Below are 18,729 nucleotides of genomic sequence, written 5' to 3'. Positions count from 1 at the left end.
TAGTGTAAAGCTACACCTTCCATTCTCAGTTTGGAAGGTACTTCCACAAGTTGTTTCTACTGGTGTCCTCTGGATCATGTTCTGCATTCAGAAGAAATTTGTAGAGCTGACTTTGTGAGTGCTGTTAATGATTTTAAATACTTGTATCACGTCCTCTTGTTATCTTTTCTGTTCCTGAATAAAAAGCTGCAGGTCCTCCAGCCTGTCAATGTGGGACATTCCTTTAAAATAAGAATGTATCTGGATGCTGTTCTCTGGTCTCATGCCAGAAATTATGTCCAGAAGTCTATGTGTATGGTTTAGTACCTCTGTTGACTGATGTCTCATGTCGGGACTCTAAACAGCTTCGATTAAAGGCACACCCACAAGAGGCCTGCTTTCAAAGGAATACATGTTCACACAGCTGACTGTACACACAGTGTACTGAACAGTTTACTGCACAGCTGAAGTAAAGTTACCTTCACAGTTTACTGTATAGGTATAGTATTACTGTATAAAACTGCACAGTTGAAGATTAAGCTACATTATAGTTTACTGCACAATTTCCTACACAGCTACAGTACAGTTTACTGCACAGCTACATTAGAGTTTACTACACTGATTACTAACAGCTAGAGTTTACTTCACAATACACAACAGTTAATTTATAATTTACTGCACAGCTACAGTAGATTTTACTGCTCTTTACTTCACAACTATGATATAGTTTACTCCACAGTTAACTACGCAGCTACAGTACAGTTTGCTGCCCATTTTTTCTGCACAGTTATAGTACAATTTAATAATTTCAATAATTTCAATATACTGTAGTTCGGATATACTGTAGTTATTATTATGAGGAACAGTAGGAGAAAAACACCGTCGGTAACGCTTTTTTGATAACGATGGTCGTGTTTTGACAGCGAAACCTTTATTTGAAGCGTTTCCGAACTATCAGATCTGATTCTCATTTAAACAGCCTCTCGCACGCACGTTTCTCCCTCCCTCACTTTTATCTTTTTCTCCGGCTCTGCTTGACTTTCTCCATTCGCCCTCATTTCCTCTCTTTTCCCAAATGTTCTTTGTTCCTGTGTGTCTCATGGAGAGCAAGCTGGGGTATGCGAAAAGACAAATTCCAAATGCAAGAAATGGTATATGGCCAATAAAGTGATCTTATCTTATCTTAAATCTTTCTGTCCTTTTTTCCTGTTCCTTTTGCAGTGGACACACTGGGCGCTGTCTGCCGGGGCTTGGTGCTGAAACACGCCAGAAGGACTCCCCAAAGAACAGGCAGCGATCTGCATAACACAGTGTATTAGTAAATACGGCACACATATAAAGTTTTTATATTCCTCGCTATCAACTAACTTTTCAAAAAGGAAAAAGCGCGTAGACGAGTCGAGCTGTGGCTAATTTTATAACACTCGGTGCAGAGAATCCGCAGGCAGCCCGCAGTTCCCGCCTGTGGCAGTGATGTCACTCCCTCGGGGCGGCTCTGGCCCCGGGGGCTCGCTATAAGAATCCCAGGAAGCCCCTCTGCCGCAGACGGAGAGAGCAGCTCAGCATGCTGTCCGCCAGCTCCAGCCTCTCTCTGCGCACCGCGCTCGACAATGTGCTCACCTGGACCAACCTCAAGCCCAGCAAGAGCTCCACCCAGGACAGACCGCTGGCCCGCAATAGAGACATCTTCAGCGTCATGGTCACGCCGGACCGCATCCCCCAGTTCTTCATCCCTTCGCTGGAGGTGGATCACATCTTTGTACACGTTAATCCCGGGGATGGAGGGCAGCCCGGGTGCGCGCAGGAACTGCAGGTCACCTGTGGCGCTAAACCCAGCTGTGCCTCGCCTGAGCCCTGCAGCAGCCGGAGAGAGGCAGTGGCCCGCAGAGAAGCTCTGTGCAAGAAAGCCTTCCTCCCGTCTACTGACGGGTCTCTCTTCACACAGGATCTGGAAAGAGCTGCCGACCACTCCGACCCGGCCACCCGCGCCGCCCTCTCTCTACCGCACCTCGCCAAGATCACCACCCCCTACGGCTTCCTAGCTCTGGGTGAGAGCCCGAACATCCGCAGAAAGGAGTCCCTCTTCTTCGAACAAGATCCCCAGGACATCCGCTCGCTGCTGTCCCACCGAAAAAAGAGCAACTCGCTTTCCCGGAGCCGCTCCTCTCCTGTTGGCGTCTCTGAGCAGCCTCCAACCGGGCAGCAGGAACCCACTTTACAACCCATTCGGTCCAGCCGCTCGGTGTCCTGGGACGCCATCTGCAAAGCCACTTCTTCCCCCCCTCCAGATCCCTCTAACTCTCTTTCGCTCACTCCTTGTAACAAGCCGGAGAAAACACGATTCCAAAGCCTGATAAAGAAGCACCTCGCCAGTATCAAGCGCATGCGGTCGGGTAGTTCCACTGGCGAAAAAGCGCCCGCTTCGTTTCGACGGACACGGAGCCAGACTGTGCTGTGAGGCGCTTCCTGCCGCACGGACTGAGACGCACAAAGGGACAAGAACATCACCGACACAGAGAGCAACGAACGCTGCAGTGAAATAGGCCAGAGACTATACTTCAGCACCGGTCTTTCCCTCCCTGAGGCGGTAAGGGATTTAACCGCGCGCGGCGTGCCCCTCTCACTCACTCACAACATTTCTACCGCTGCTATTTTAAATTATGTACAGTGAAAATATCTTTCTAAGCTATTTGTTCCAGTGAAACTGTTCTCCACACTTTTTTAAAATTATTGTAAAAGTTTAAAGCAGAAATTGGGCTTAGTGTAGTCTCTAATGTTGCTGGTGTGGTAGGTGTAACATATTGCTCCATTAAAAAAGCAACCACACACTTTTTTCACATCTGTGATATCTCTTACTGGATTCATACCTTCAGACTTTTAGAATTACTTTCACAAAAAAGCAACTTGTGCTATGAAAGAAAAGCTTTAAAAGTCTCCATAGGACTAACACTAACTCTAATACGTATTAATGAATCAAAAATGTTTTGCATTCAAATGCTTAGTAATTTAAGCCACCCATTCTAAGCCATTTTAGACCAAGAATGTTGGGACATTATGAAGCATGATGACAAAGCTGGTGAAGACTGTCATGGAAACAGAAGAAGACCTTCCCTCTGCCCATGTGTCAGTGTGTGCTGTGTTCTGTTACTGCGCAGGTGCTGCAGGAATCCCAGATTCTCCACGGTCGGGCAGGGCTGGCCCAGGGACTCCACCTTTCCTCTGCTCCAGGAGAGCCTTTGACTGCTTCCCAGACACCTGCTGCACCTGTTTGTCTTGTGATAAACACTTTATTAAAGAAACGCCAACATCCTGCCCCCTTGTCGGTTTCTGTGACAATGTGGTGCGAGGACGTGTTTGCTTGGTTGCGGAGAGCGAGTGTGAGTGCCACAGGTTCCTCAGAAACAGGCGAGCAGCCGCAGACGTTTACAGGGCTGCGCTTCTCAGTAAGAGTACACAGGCTGTGTTTCATTGTAAGCATTGTAACCAGGAGAACAGCAATGCAATACAATTCAGTCTGATTCTGATAGTAAACATTCCCCTGGCAAAGCCTGTTCAGTTAAAAACACTCCATATTCAGTCATTACAAAGCTTTCCAACGTGAACGTGTTTTGCATTCAACTTTCCAGGCTTTCAAATACAGTATAAAGTTAAAAAACAGTCCTCTTACACACCGCACCACATTGCAAAAATAATTAGCAGTGTATAATGGCGTAAAAAAACATATGAACACAAAAAGCTTCAACATTTGTAACTGCTGGAAACATTAGAATAAACTGTTGCCCCACACTGAGTGACAGCCCTGGGCTCGGTGACACAGCTCCTACAGCTTTTAGCAATAAACAATAAATTATGGCTACATACACACTGTATGTAGTGTGTAAGGTGTAAGTCCCAGGTTTGAATTGGGGAATCATTTAACAATGGCCTCAAAGGCCTGAGCCATACAATGCACTGCTAGAGAAAGTCACACAGAGCAGCTGAAGAAACCTGCTAAGATCCGTGGTCTCCTAATTATACTGGAGGAGGTTGAGGCTTCCAGCAGCTCACAGAGGCACAGTCCCTGAAATGGTGTGCAGGGGGTTAAAAGTGACAGCTGTACATACTGTGACTGAGGAGAAGGGTGTTGACAGCTGTGCACACTGTGAATGAGGAGAAGAGTGTTGACAGCTGTGATGGAGGAGAAGGGTGTTGACAGCTGTGCACACTGTGACTGAGGAGAAGGGTGTTGACAGCTGTGATGGAGGAGAAGAGTGTTGACAGCTGTGCACACTGTGACTGAGGAGAAGGGTGTCGACAGCTGTGCACACTGTGAATGAGGAGAAGGGTGTTGACAGCTGTGATGGAGGAGAAGAGTGTTGACAGCTGTGCACACTGTGACTGAGGAGAAGGGTGTTGACAGCTGTGATGGAGGAGAAGAGTGTTGACAGCTGTGCACACTGTGAATGAGGAGAAGGGTGTTGACAGCTGTGATGGAGGAGAAGAGTGTTGACAGCTGTGCACACTGTGAATGAGGAGAAGAGTGTTGACAGCTGTGCACACTGTGACTGAGGAGAAGGGTGTTGACAGCTGTGATGGAGGAGAAGGGTGTTGACAGCTGTGCACACTGTGACTGAGGAGAAGGGTGTTGACAGCTGTGATGGAGGAGAAGAGTGTTGACAGCTGTGCACACTGTGACTGAGGAGAAGGGTGTTGACAGCTGTGCACACTGTGAATGAGGAGAAGGGTGTTGACAGCTGTGATGGAGGAGAAGAGTGTTGACAGCTGTGCACACTGTGACTGAGAAGAAGGGTGTTGACAGCTGTGATGGAGGAGAAGAGTGTTGACAGCTGTGCACACTGTGACTGAGGAGAAGGGTGTTGACAGCTGTGCACACTGTGACTGAAGAGAAGGGTGTTGACAGCTGTGATGGAGGAGAAGAGTGTTGACAGCTGTGCACACTGTGAATGAGGAGAAGGGTGTTGACAGCTGTGATGGAGGAGAAGAGTGTTGACAGCTGTGCACACTGTGACTGAGGAGAAGGGTGTTGACAGCTGTGCACACTGTGAATGAGGAGAAGGGTGTTGACAGCTGTGATGGAGGAGAAGAGTGTTGACAGCTGTGCACACTGTGAATGAGGAGAAGGGTGTTGACAGCTGTGCACACTGTGACTGAGGAGAAGAGTGTTGACAGCTGTGCACACTGTGAATGAGGAGAAGGGTGTTGACAGCTGTGCACACTGTGACTGAGGAGAAGGGTGTTGACAGCTGTGATGGAGGAGAAGAGTGTTGACAGCTGTGCACACTGTGACTGAGGAGAAGGGTGTTGACTGCTGTGATGGAGGAGAAGAGTGTTGACAGCTGTGCACACTGTGAATGAAGAGAAGGGTGTTGACAGCTGTGATGGAGGAGAAGAGTGTTGACAGCTGTGCACACTGTGACTGAGGAGAAGGGTGTTGACAGCTGTGCACACTGTGACTGAGGAGAAGGGTGTTGACAGCTGTGCACACTGTGAATGAAGAGAAGGGTGTTGACAGCTGTGATGGAGGAGAAGAGTGTTGACAGCTGTGCACACTGTGAATGAGGAGAAGGGTGTTGACAGCTGTGCACACTGTGACTGAGGAGAAGAGTGTTGACAGCTGTGCACACTGTGAATGAGGAGAAGGGTGTTGACAGCTGTGCACACTGTGACTGAGGAGAAGGGTGTCGACAGCTGTGCACACTGTGACTGAGGAGAAGGGTGTTGACAGCTGTGATGGAGGAGAAGAGTGTTGACAGCTGTGCACACTGTGACTGAGGAGAAGGGTGTTGACAGCTGTGCACACTGTGAATGAGGAGAAGGGTGTTGACAGCTGTGATGGAGGAGAAGAGTGTTGACAGCTGTGCGCACTGTGACTGAGGAGAAGGGTGTTGACAGCTGTGCACACTGTGAATGAGGAGAAGGGTGTTGACAGCTGTGATGGAGGAGAAGAGTGTTGACAGCTGTGCACACTGTGACTGAGGAGAAGGGTGTTGACAGCTGTGCACACTGTGACTGAGGAGAAGGGTGTTGACAGCTGTGATGGAGGAGAAGAGTGTTGACAGCTGTGCACACTGTGACTGAGGAGAAGGGTGTTGACTGCTGTGATGGAGGAGAAGAGTGTTGACAGCTGTGCACACTGTGAATGAGGAGAAGGGTGTTGACAGCTGTGATGGAGGAGAAGAGTGTTGACAGCTGTGCACACTGTGACTGAGGAGAAGGGTGTTGACAGCTGTGATGGAGGAGAAGAGTGTTGACAGCTGTGCACACTGTGACTGAGGAGAAGGGTGTTGACAGCTGTGATGGAGGAGAAGAGTGTTGACAGCTGTGCACACTGTGACTGAGGAGAAGGGTGTTGACAGCTGTGCACACTGTGACTGAGGAGAAGGGTGTTGACAGCTGTGATGGAGGAGAAGAGTGTTGACAGCTGTGCACACTGTGACTGAGGAGAAGGGTGTTGACAGCTGTACACACTGTGAATGAGGAGAAGGGTGTTGACAGCTGTGATGGAGGAGAAGAGTGTTGACAGCTGTGCACACTGTGAATGAGGAGAAGGGTGTTGACAGCTGTGCACACTGTGACTGAGGAGAAGAGTGTTGACAGCTGTGCACACTGTGAATGAGGAGAAGGGTGTTGACAGCTGTGCACACTGTGACTGAGGAGAAGGGTGTTGACAGCTGTGCACACTGTGACTGAGGAGAAGGGTGTTGACAGCTGTGATGGAGGAGAAGAGTGTTGAAAGCTGTGCACACTGTGACTGAGGAGAAGGGTTTGTTGTTTCTGTGCTTATGGACAGCCGTTGCTCCAGGTGTGTCTTTCTTCTGCTTATCTCAGCCTTTGAGACTTTCTCTGTGTTACATTTTAGTGGCTAGGCTTTATTTTCTATAAAGTGGAGAAGTGGGCAATATAGCATAAATAACTGAACTCTTGAAATACAAATATTAAACACCTTGTAGAACATAGTTAGAAGGAAATTGACAGCAAAGAAGAAAACATGTCATGAGGTATGTGAGTAACAAGTTCAGGGACACTGAAAGACCAGAGTAGGGTGTTCCCCCAGCAGCCTTATTTACTGCTGTCCTCTCCTTTCCTGGAGCATCTGCTATGCCCTCAGCTGGGGCTGCCCTCTTGTTCTGGGCAATCATTTTACCCCCGGTGTACACCACTGTTCTGAAATGATCCATTGCCTTTCTCCACTTCATCACAATCAGACAAAAACACAAGCACTGGCTGGTGCACAAGGATGCATTAAAATGGGAATACTTGTATCTGTACAACAAATCTTTTACTGTACTGCAACTGATCAAACAATGAAGATCATACCAAATACCAAAAAGCTTAATAGTCACCTAACTGGTCACAATTTCACTGCTCAAAATCAATTTAAAAAGCAGGTTACAAAGTGAATTTCTTGTGTTTGTACTACTAAGCAATAAAGAGTGACCCACTACAATGGAATGTTCTGTCTTGATCTTGTCCTTGTAAAGTCCTAGGTAACTTTCTCAGAAAGTCCTTTTCTTTGGATTTGAATGCCGGGCAGCTCCTGGGGACCTTCACTTAATTCCTTTTGAGCCCCTAGGAGAGAATGACTGTTCTTCAGAGATGTGAGTGTACATGAAAGAAGAGTTCACATGCAAACCTTTGGAAACATGCAAATCACAGGGTCATGTAAAATGAGATGAAGGTAGTTAACACTTGTCTTTTTCTTTTTCTGTGTGACTCTACAGCTCAGTGTGTTGTGCTGATGATCCCCACAAACCGCGAGACCAGGACTTTTTGTTAACTTCGGAGTCAGTGAATGTTTTGTTTTTGTTGTTGTTTTGTTGTTTCACATGGATCCATAAAATCATCTCAGTATAGAAAACACATTTGGACTAATTCCACTTTATTTCTTTACTCTGCAATGATATTATGGGTGGATTGTGATGGTATTGACTGTTAGGGTTCTTGTAGTGAAGTGTGTTTGTTGTATATTGCCTGTTCTGTGGGGACAGAATGTTTCTTTCAGCAGCAGAGAGAGAGATGGCAGATGAGCACTGAACTAATGGACTCGGTTGATTCTGGAACTATTAAGACTCTCTGCCCTGCCTGTGACGTGGGTTGTGACTGAAGCAGCTGCTTCTTGGCACCTCTGCACTCAGAACACATTCATTAGAGCTGCTATGGCTTATTAAGCCCTAATTCCTTCCAGCAGCCCAATTAGATATAGCCTTTATATAGCCTCACAAAGCCTGGCATCATGGTGTACTGCACCATGTGGGTACGCTGCTCACAAATGACTTCAATTAAGTTGGAAGCATTTGTATAAGCTTAATGGACTGTTTTCTCATTCGTCTTGCCTTTGAAACATTCTCCCTGCAGGGCTACATGATATTATGTCAGATCTGTGTTTATGTACAGAGACAATCAGCATCTCTGCAGTGTGTGATTTCTATGTATGTCCATCTAGGGGTGTTTACTGTATTCCAGCCGTTCCACCTGGCTAAAGAAAGAAGGCCTGTCCAGCTCTTCACAGCACACACAGCAGCTCTGTGCATGTTGCAGAAGAGCGCAGAGTTACAAAGTAAGTGACAGCAAACAAGCTTGAAAGGTCAAATGTTATTAACTATGAGGTCTCAGTGAGGCAGCCTGACAGCCCCATTCCTCCTCATGAGAGACTGTCCTGGAGCTGTGTGTCTCTGTGGATGGACAGAGACAGAGACAGAGGTGAAGGATTGTCCTGGAACTGTTGGTCAGCATACTGGTAAGTTAATTGGCTAGTGGGAAAATTGGCCCTGGGGTGAGTGGTGAGTGTGTTTTTGTTCCAGGTGTGCCCTGTGTATGCCCTGCCATGGGCTGGCATTACATCCAGGGTGTATCCTGCCTTGAACCTGTTACTTGACGGAACAGGCTGTGGCTCCTCTGTGGCCCTGAATTGGAAGAAACAGTTATGAAATGGATGGCTGGATGAATATGAACTTTATATAGATTGTGACCAAGTTGGAGAAGTTGAGAAGAGAGAAAAAAAATCTTCATGGTTCCTTACAAGAAACAGCTGGATAAGAAGCAGCCTGTCTTTGGTAAATGTTCTTAATGGTTTTCAAACGAGAGGAGGACATTCAGCCTGTCCAGCCTGTAATGTTGCTCTGTCACAGGGACTGAAGTGAAACAGTGGACTGTCACTCAATACTGTGCACTGACACACTGTGCTGTTTAGACACCCTTTCCAGAGGTTTACTAATCACTGGGGCTCCTGTGGTCTGTGGAGCCAGTCCAGACTTGATAGCAGGCCACTGCTAAAAATGGGGCAGTGGGCTGAAAAAATTCACAGAGAGATGAACGTTTCGCAATCAGGGCATGTCCTTTTCACCTGGAAAAAGAGAAGTATTCATGAAACACACACAGCTCCATCTGAGATAAAAAGCCCGTGGGCTCATGTCTCAACCTGTGGGTCTTTGATGTGCTTTGTGTGCAGGCCTCAAGGAGCCTGAATGAGTGGAGAGCCTGCAGCCCAAACAAGGATTTCCAGAAATGACGTGCTGAGCGAGATGTGTACTGACTCCGTGCACTGGTGATCCTCTCAGAAGAAGGGAGCACTTGGATCATCACGACCGGAAAGCAGACGCCCCCAGTTATAACACAGGTGTACCAGAAATGGCGTGTAAAAAATGATCAGGACCACTGTCCGCGATGTTTGCTTCTGTTCAAAAAGGGCTACATTTGTAGTACTAAATTATTTCCAATTTTCCAAAATTGTGGAAAAGGGAAAGAAAATGGGGCAAAAGAGAATCATTCTTCACTTACATGTGCTGTCACTATAGATTTCAAACTGGATAGAAGACAGAGAGTAGAAATAAAAACAGAATGATTACAACCACTCAGCCCTTCTAGTCATCTATGTAGTCAAAGCTAATACTTTGGTTTCCTTTAAAAAAACAGCTGCATGAGATCCTTAGTTCATTTAACTACTAAATTCCAAATTAGTCACATGCACTGATGTCCCCCTGTCATTTCTAACTTTTCTTATGTTTTTATGCATTGGAGTAAGATTAAGAAGTATAATTTTTCAGTGTTAGACAGCACAGACGCTGTTTGACTTGAGGTCATATTCATCAGGAAAGCTCTATTAAACAGAAACTGCATGTTTGTAGCTTTTTTGTGACTCACAAGCACACAGCCGCCTTCTTGGTTCTCAGGCACACCCTCCCTTCCAACAGGCTAATGAAACAGGAATCACATTAGCAAAAATAGGAGAAGCAAAGTGCAATGGAGCTACAAAAAGACATCTTTGAACTCCCACAAGGATCCTTGAATTATCATCTAGGAACATATATCAAACTCAAATGGCTTCACTGGGCTGATGTACTATTAGTTGCAAACACTGGAATAAGAATAGTGGGAAATGTTTTCTGAATGAGTCCTGAGTGGCCTGCATACACTCACCTTTGCAATTCAGATTGACAGCTTTTGTTTGTTTATAAGTAAACAGTGGTGTGACTCACATTTGGGATGAATATGATTAAATGAGGGTTTGAGCGAAGACCCAGTGGTGACAGCTCTCGAGAGTGTGGTGAGAGAGCTGTGACGTAGCTGTGACAGGTAAGGGCTGAACAGCTGGGCTCTGGGAGCTGTGCCCACCCTGAGAGACGGGGAGGTCAGCACAGGGAACAAACACAGACACCTCATAGCAAATACACAGTGCAACGTGGCAAACATACACCGACTCCTGGTGAAAGGAGTATTCTCCCAGGGATCCCCTCTTCCTTTGTCCCTACATGAGGAGAGTGTCCAAGTGGGCTTGAATGTTTGTCTCGCCTGCGGGACCAGGCAGTTCTGTTGCCTCAGAGAAATGGAGATGACCTGGGTGAAGAGACTGAGGTATGAAAGAACATCTCAGCCTCAGAGAGATGGAGACTAAGTGAGGAGTCAGAGGTGGTACAGAGTGTCTGAGTCACAGAGATGGTGGTGAACCTGAGAGAGGAGTCAGAAGGGGTGGAAAGAAGGTTTCTGCTTAAGGTTTGAATTATGTCCAAGAGAGCTTTGATGTGCCTTGAGGATGTGTGCTGTCCTGCTGAAGATGGGTCCGTGAGGTGATAGTTTGTGAACTGAAAACTGAAAAGGGATCTTGATAGAGCTTTGGTGGGGTGCAGTGTGAGCTCAAACATCTTAATGTCCAGCTGGAAAGGCCCTTAAACTCCATGATTCAGAGATGCGGTAATCATGAGACGTATTGAGGTACCATCAGTGGAACAGGAGCACAGGCCATCGAAACAACACTACATGTGCTGCATTTACACGGATCTCAGAGCACTTTACACACCACAGAGGAACTCAATACATCCATCACTGAAGTGCAGCACACACCTTGGCGAGAAGTAGTATCCGTTCTACAGCAGCTTACTGCTCAGCAGATCGCGTGGAAAAGTATTTATTTCACCATTTAAATTACAGAAAAGAGATTGAAAAGACCAGATTGCCAGACAGGATTTTAGCCAGGATATCCCAAATTTTCTGACCAGTTTCATGGGGTCTTTAATGACCACAGATTAACCAGACCATCATCAGAAGGATGATACCCCCTACAATACCATAGTGAGCCATGGTTTTGAAAATCCTAGTCCAAAGAAGACAGTACCTCTTACTGGTCTAGCGCGACCTATAGCAGCATTATCTTTCTTGTAAGATGGTGACCAAAACTGAACACAATACATACTGTGTATAGAATACACTGGATACTGAAAAATTCTACATTATAAGCTGTATAGTCAAGCATTATTCTGGCCATGTTTATTACTCCCATGTAGTAACTGAGGTAATTGAACTTCTAGATCTGGTGTATTGTTTCTTTGAGATCAGAATGATCCATCTGACATCTGAAATGCAAGATCTTGCTTCCTGTATATAAGCCCTGTGCTTATCAATTTGCAAGGTGTCCACCTTCTCAGATTTTAACTCCTTTTGTATTGCTTGTACTGTTGTTATGCTATTTGTACAGTAGTTCCACATGTTTTTGCATAATCTGTCAGTTTGATTGGTATTCTCTTTGCCGGTATCTACGTTCATCAATGATAGACTGTGGATGAGCAAGGTCAACAGTTATAGAACTGTGTTAGCCCACTACTGTCCTCAGTGTTACTTCAGTTCCCTTACCAGTACCCTCTGTTTACTGTTCTTCAGTTTATTTTTCACCATTTTTCACATCGACTTAAATTGGTCTGTCATTTTCCAGCTCAGTCTGGCACCCGGTATCTTATTACAAGCTTTCTAGAAGTCTCAGTATATCATGTCAATGATGTCATATGACTAAAGATATACAGTATATCACTTCTAGTTATTTGGATATCTATTTTCTCCAAGAAATGTAATCGTTAGGCATGACCCACCTCTTCTTAATCCGTGCTGTGAAAAGAGTTTTCATTTATATGTTCTCCTGATTGGAATATTAGAATTGATTCTATAATGGTATAAGTAATTGAGGTGAGGGAAATTGGTCTGTAATTCTCTTGTTCTGTTTAATCCGCTTTGGAGGAATAGACATTTCCAATTTTCCCATCAGCAATTTGAAAGTTCTCAGATTGACTTCTAACACCTCAGTCTGTGATATGTTAAAATGGTTTAGAACTAAGCTTGATGATCATTTGACCTGTAATAAATCATGAATTTCCTCCTTTGCGAACACCTATGGAATCATTGAAAATGTCCACTATTACCTGCTGGTCTTCCAAAAATCTTCATTTTGTTTTACTTATGAATCTTTTGCGGTTATGAAATTCTACGCTGAATGTTCTGTAAGAAAGCAGATGATCATCAATTTCTATTTAAACATTCATACTTCCGATCAACTAGGTCTAGCCCTTATGAAGAAGATTGAAATCCCCGAGGAATATATTCTCACCCTTGCAGCATGCGAGTGAATGAATGAATGCAAATGTGCAAGAAAAAAACTTCAGCCTCTTCACAGACATGTGCCTCAAATGTAGCCACCAGTAATATCACCTATGGTTTAGAATAAAAGGCTCCATTAGCGAGAGTGGGCTAGGTTTTGCTTTAGAGAAGATGGCCAGGATTACTGTTTTGTGAATAAAGAAGAGGTGTTGTTGGTGTCTAGACTGCATTTACTCAAGGCTGGTGAATAAGACTGGCCAGAGAGGATGCATGTATCCTGCAAATCCTCTTAAGACTTGAACTGGCACTGAACCCAGAGCCTGGATTAGTCTTGAGCCCACTGTCTGGGGGCTGCATTGGAAAATTCCTCCCCGGGCTTTCCAGTCCCAGCACCCAGATTGTGTTACAGTGGGTCAGGCGGAGGAGTGCCTCCAATTTACAGAAGAGACAAGGAGAAAAGGAAATCAAGAGATTGAATGTCCTGTGTTTTCCATCTGAATGCATCAACAGAGAAAAGGTGATCATATATTAATTATATATTAATCCACTATTATTTGGATCTTGATACTTTTGTAAAGCATATGTGTAAAAATATAAATGCAGAGCCAGTCAGATGTTGTGAACTGATAAACCAAGCCCCCAGAACTCCAGTATGATACCAGTTACAGTACGTGAGTATCATACACCCCAGTCTCTGGAACCAGTGCAGTGTGTCTGACACAGAGCAGCAGCCATGCCAGCAGCTGACCAGGGTGAAACACAAGACAAGTAAGGTTACGAACAAGAGGACGCCCTTCTGCCAGTCTAGCAGGGGCTCCATACTGCTTTTCCTCCACCGTTTCAATGTGCAGTCCATGCTCATACTGGACTGGGGCTCCCTGGTGTGATCACTGCCTTCCTGCAACTGTGGGAGTCTGGAAAGAAATTAAAAATCTAGAATACTTTGATTACATGGGTTTTCATCCTTATAATTTACCGAAACGGACATCATTGGAAGGGAAAGAATAACAAGGAATTGAAGAGAGAGATTTTAATGTTTAAATAGACATTTACATTTCAAAAATGTTCTGTAGGCTTTTGTAGGTTGGGTCTGTAATTGCCACTCGAGACCTGAAGACATTCTATCCCAGAACAAATGGATTGACTCACTCTCACTTTTTATTAATCCTCTCTTCCGCCTCTGAAATGTCAAGAGGATAAACAAACACACATAGCCTCCACCTAAGATTTTAACTCATCAGAGGCAGGAGATCCCTTTCCTTCAAACACAACACAAACCACTCTACTACCCCCACATTCTCTGAGCCCCACATGTACCCCACTCTCCCTGAGACATCTGTTACGTTACAGTCACCACAGATCCCCAGTCCCCCCCATTCTCTGACTCTCACACCTACCCCATTCACCCTGAGACCTCCCCACTCTCACACGTACCACACATCATATGGTCAGATCCTGGAAAGACAGCCACTGCTGGTAAATTGACAACAGTCTTGAATTTTCTCCAATTGTAGATCATCTTTCTTGTCATGGAATGATGAACTTTGGAATGATGTTTCGAAATGGCTTTGTAAACCTTCCCCGACAAATAAACAGCAGCAATTCTTCCTCTAGGACTGTCACAGATTTCCGTTTGATCTGGGCATGATGTGTTACAGCAAACCTTAGTGCTTAAGACCGAACTGACGAGGTTTCTGATTTTACATACAGGTGGAATCACTTCCTGATGATCAACTAATCATTTGCATTTGTTTAGTGCACCTGATACTACATACTGTATACTCTTAACTGAGATGATAGAAGACAGAGAAAATTAATAGTGGCGGATTTCCCAAATAATGAAAAAGTTGAATTTGGGCGTTATTTATCAAATGAGTTTAGTTTTATCTACTATCAGGACTTGGTGAGTAGGTGAATATCAAATATGTCAAAATGTGTTGAACATTAAAATCCTAAGAGGATATACTTTTTCCTACACTGCACGTTTTTAACTACAGTATTTATCCTACACTCTGTTTCACTTTCTATTGGTTTCCCCCATTGTCTAGTAGATAAAAAATATGCATCTATATAAAATCCTGAGTCTTTTTCATGAGTATCTTAAGTTCAGTGTTTCCTATGCATTTTGTATCTTTATACAGTACATTACCTGCATATAGTAATAATACTATTAATAGTAAAATAATAACAGTAATAACAGTTACTTGTGTCTCAATCTGTCAGGTGTAGGTTCATTCCCTGAATGTTGTCTAGGTTTTGGATGTTCTTTGCAGCTTCTCCAATGTTTTTTTTTTAAAACTTTTTTTAAAATTTTTATTTATGTTTAACAAAAGAACAAACATTACAATACAAACAAGAGTACATATAACAATTCCAAACAAAAATATCGTCACGGGTACATACTACTACATCAATTCAAGTTATGAAAAAAGATTAAACAAATTAAATAAAAATAATGTCCGCACCACTTTCATATTTTTGCATTTCGAAATAGTCTGCAAATACCCCTTTACTTCCATTTTAAAATGCTCAAACACAGGGTACCTCCCAGACCACTTCATTTTATGTATGTGATAACGTGCCAATATAATAATTAAATTTATTACAAAAGAAATTTTTATATTGTTTTCACTTGGGCTGAAACAACATAATATCTTTTTCAACAAAACAAATATCAATATTCGTCTCTTCTTTTATATAATTCTGCAATTTAGTCCAGAACATTTTTACCCTGGGACATAACCAAAACAAATGCTGAATAGTTTCAGGGCTATTGTCACAAAAAACACATTTGTCATCTATATTAATTTTAAATCGTTGGGTAACAAGAGTTTTAACTGGGTAAATTCGATGAATTATTTTGTATGAAACCTCCTTAATTTTATTGGTTATACAATATTTATTGGGCATCATCCAAATTTTTCTCCAATCAATGCGCTTTCCAAATGCGGAATTCCAATGTATTGTAGTCGCAAGTAAATTATCATTTTTTAACAGGGATCTCAAAAATTGGTTGTTACATCCACAACTCACAATATCCTTTCCTTGTAGTTCGCTTCTCCAATGTTTGCTAATAGCATTTTGTTACCATCTGTAAAACTGTCTACTACAGTATATACAACAGTTTAGCTCATTGATCTCAGTAAGAATTATTGACTAGTGCTCTTAATATCGATTCTAACAAGTCTTGCAAGGAACACAACATTTATTTTCCTTTCTCTTGCTGCCACAGGTTGTCTACAAGATGTCAATATTAAAATCTTTCTCATAAGTAGCCTCTGCCATCTCAGTTGTCCCTATTTTGTATTTGTAGTTTGTTTCTACTCTACATATGACACTCTACACTTGTCTATATTATACTGCCAGGTGCGTGCTCAGTCTTGAATTTTATCTAAATCTTTTTTTAATTTTATTGACTGTTTTTACAGTCTTGGACTGGTCTGACAGGAGTGTTGGATGCTTAAAAACAGACCAGAAGGAAACGTCTGAGGAAATAAAACAGCAGTGTTTTTAAAAGTATGTTTAATAAATAGCAGCGATGGAAACCCACAGAGCGTGCAGTATGGCAAATCTGAATTTCTGGAACAATTTTGCTACAGTTCCACATGAAAGATTAATTTTCACTCTGCAGCCAAAGGCTCCTGTTGTAGCCAGAGGAAAAGCCTAAAAGTGTGTGGTCAACACAAGAAGAAAAAAGCTCAGGAGCCAGTGCAGGTGCCAGAACTGCTACTCTTCCCAGGACAGTGAGCGTGTTCATTCACAGACAATGCACAAGCAGCAAGAAGGTATTTTAAGATGCTGATGCTATTTAGGACTTGGCAGAAACCAGACAAAGAACATTTAAGCCTAGACAACAGTTGTAAAGTAATGCATGCAGGAAGCAGCAGTGCACATTATAAATATCAAATCTGTCTGGAATAAACAAGACTACTTGATTAAACAACATGAGAAGGAGATATCAGTTAGGGAATGAGAAAGATTAACAAAATTCTGGGATGTATAGTGAATCACCAGTCATTTAAAAATAAAGAAATAGTTAAAATTAGACAAAAACTACCACAAATTCCTTTACCATGTTACAACACAGTATATCCCTGGAGAAAGGATTGACTTCAGAATAATCCTTCACCATCTGAGCCCCTTTTCTCTTCTCCTGAAAACGTTGAGCAAATTTCGCAAAGGTGTTCAAATTCCTGAAAGATATTTGCCAAGTCTACCTAAATGTGCTAATGAAACTAGGAAATAAGACATAAGTGAACAATTGTGAGCAGATTTATAGGGCTGGGAAGAAGAGGTTTTTCTTTATATTAAAAGTGGAAAGGCTTAGCAACAGAAAAGGCAAGTATGCTGGTGTCTATCTTCCTCAAGAAATGGCTCGATGAGATTCTATAACCAATGAGTTACGTACTTACAGTACTATGAGCAGGAACCAATCCGTGCAACCTTTCATTTAACAATTCTTAAAACCTCTAAACTTGCATACAGACAAAATAGTCACAGAGAGACACACAAACGTGCATAGGCTCAGACGCACAGCCAGGCTGACACACACAGATGTAGAGGCATTTATCATCACTCTGCAGACACCTTACTCTGTTCGGACCAGTGGTGTGTTTGTGTGTTTGCTCCGGTGATCCTGACAGACAGAAGAGCTGGATTCACAAACAAGCAAACCCACTGTAGCTCCTGCCTGTGCACTCAGACTCGGTCACCATGGAGACAGCTGGCATCCTGGCAAGTGAAAAACATGCTCTAAGGCTGTGAGGCATCTTTCACAGCTGTTTACCTGCTCCTCGGCACGAAGCTGCAAGGCTTGTTGCTACAGAAGAATAAGGCGAAGTTCGAAATGGGAATTTTGTAAGGTGTTGCCATTTGGTGAGTTTCCCCTCACACTCTGCATCCACTATACTCCACGTCCCCCTTGAATCCCTTCACAGGTAAACCCCACTCATGCCCCACTTGCAGTCACATCCCCGTCCTGACGCATACCACAGCCATGTGCAAAGAATGAGAGAACTTGCTACTACAATGCTCTCCTACAATGTAGCATAAGGGAACAGCTTTCAGGTAATTGCAGGAAGCAGAATCATTTGTACTGCTCTGCTGATACTTGTAGGTGCTGTTCTGTGCTAGTAAGGTTTCATTTAGAATATTGTGTACAGTTCAATTCACCTTGTGACACAAAAGATATTGCTACTCTGGAATCGATGAAGAGAAGACCCATGAGATGCATTCTGGGCCTTAAGGGAATGCCTTACACTCACAGGCTGAAGGAAGTGAGCCTTTTTAGTCCTGAACAGAGAAGACTCTGAGGGAACCTGATCGGAAAAACTACATATCTCAAGGGCAAAGCCAACCCAGCAGAGGTCCTAGAATGAGCAGAGACACTTGAACCAAAAGGGCTGTGAAAGTCTGCAAGACGCAACCATGTGGTTGAAGCCTATCCCACTTAAAGAAATGGCTGAATGAGATCCTGACATCAATGAAATTCTAACAACCAAATAGGCTCGATAGACTGAATACCTCTTCTTTATGTTCTAGGAGTCGTATGTTCTGTAGCTTCATCTCACTGGAACCGAAACTTGCCTGAAGTGGCACTTCTCTCATTTTGGTCAATTTCTGTCCTGGAGAGTCATTCAGAAACATTTTTGCAGGTTTGCTGTGGATGTTTTGATCTGTCCTTTGCCATTTTTGCACGTGATTACTTGTTTTTTCCTTGCGACAGAAAGGCATTCCAGTTATCATCCAGCGAGCATGGTGATTGTAACCTGGTAAGAGTGATGACGCACAGAAAGCCGATCTATGAGTTGATACACCCTGCAGACACACAGCCCCACCAGGACTGCTGCTCATAACACTCCTGAGCTCCTGCCACTCTGCTGGTAACTCTCA

The sequence above is a fragment of the Atractosteus spatula genome, chromosome 1 (assembly GCF_055471065.1).
Source record: "Atractosteus spatula isolate fAtrSpa1 chromosome 1, fAtrSpa1.hap1, whole genome shotgun sequence".
Taxonomy (NCBI): Eukaryota; Metazoa; Chordata; class Actinopteri; order Semionotiformes; family Lepisosteidae; genus Atractosteus; species Atractosteus spatula.
This window is presented reverse-complemented; position numbering follows the sequence as displayed.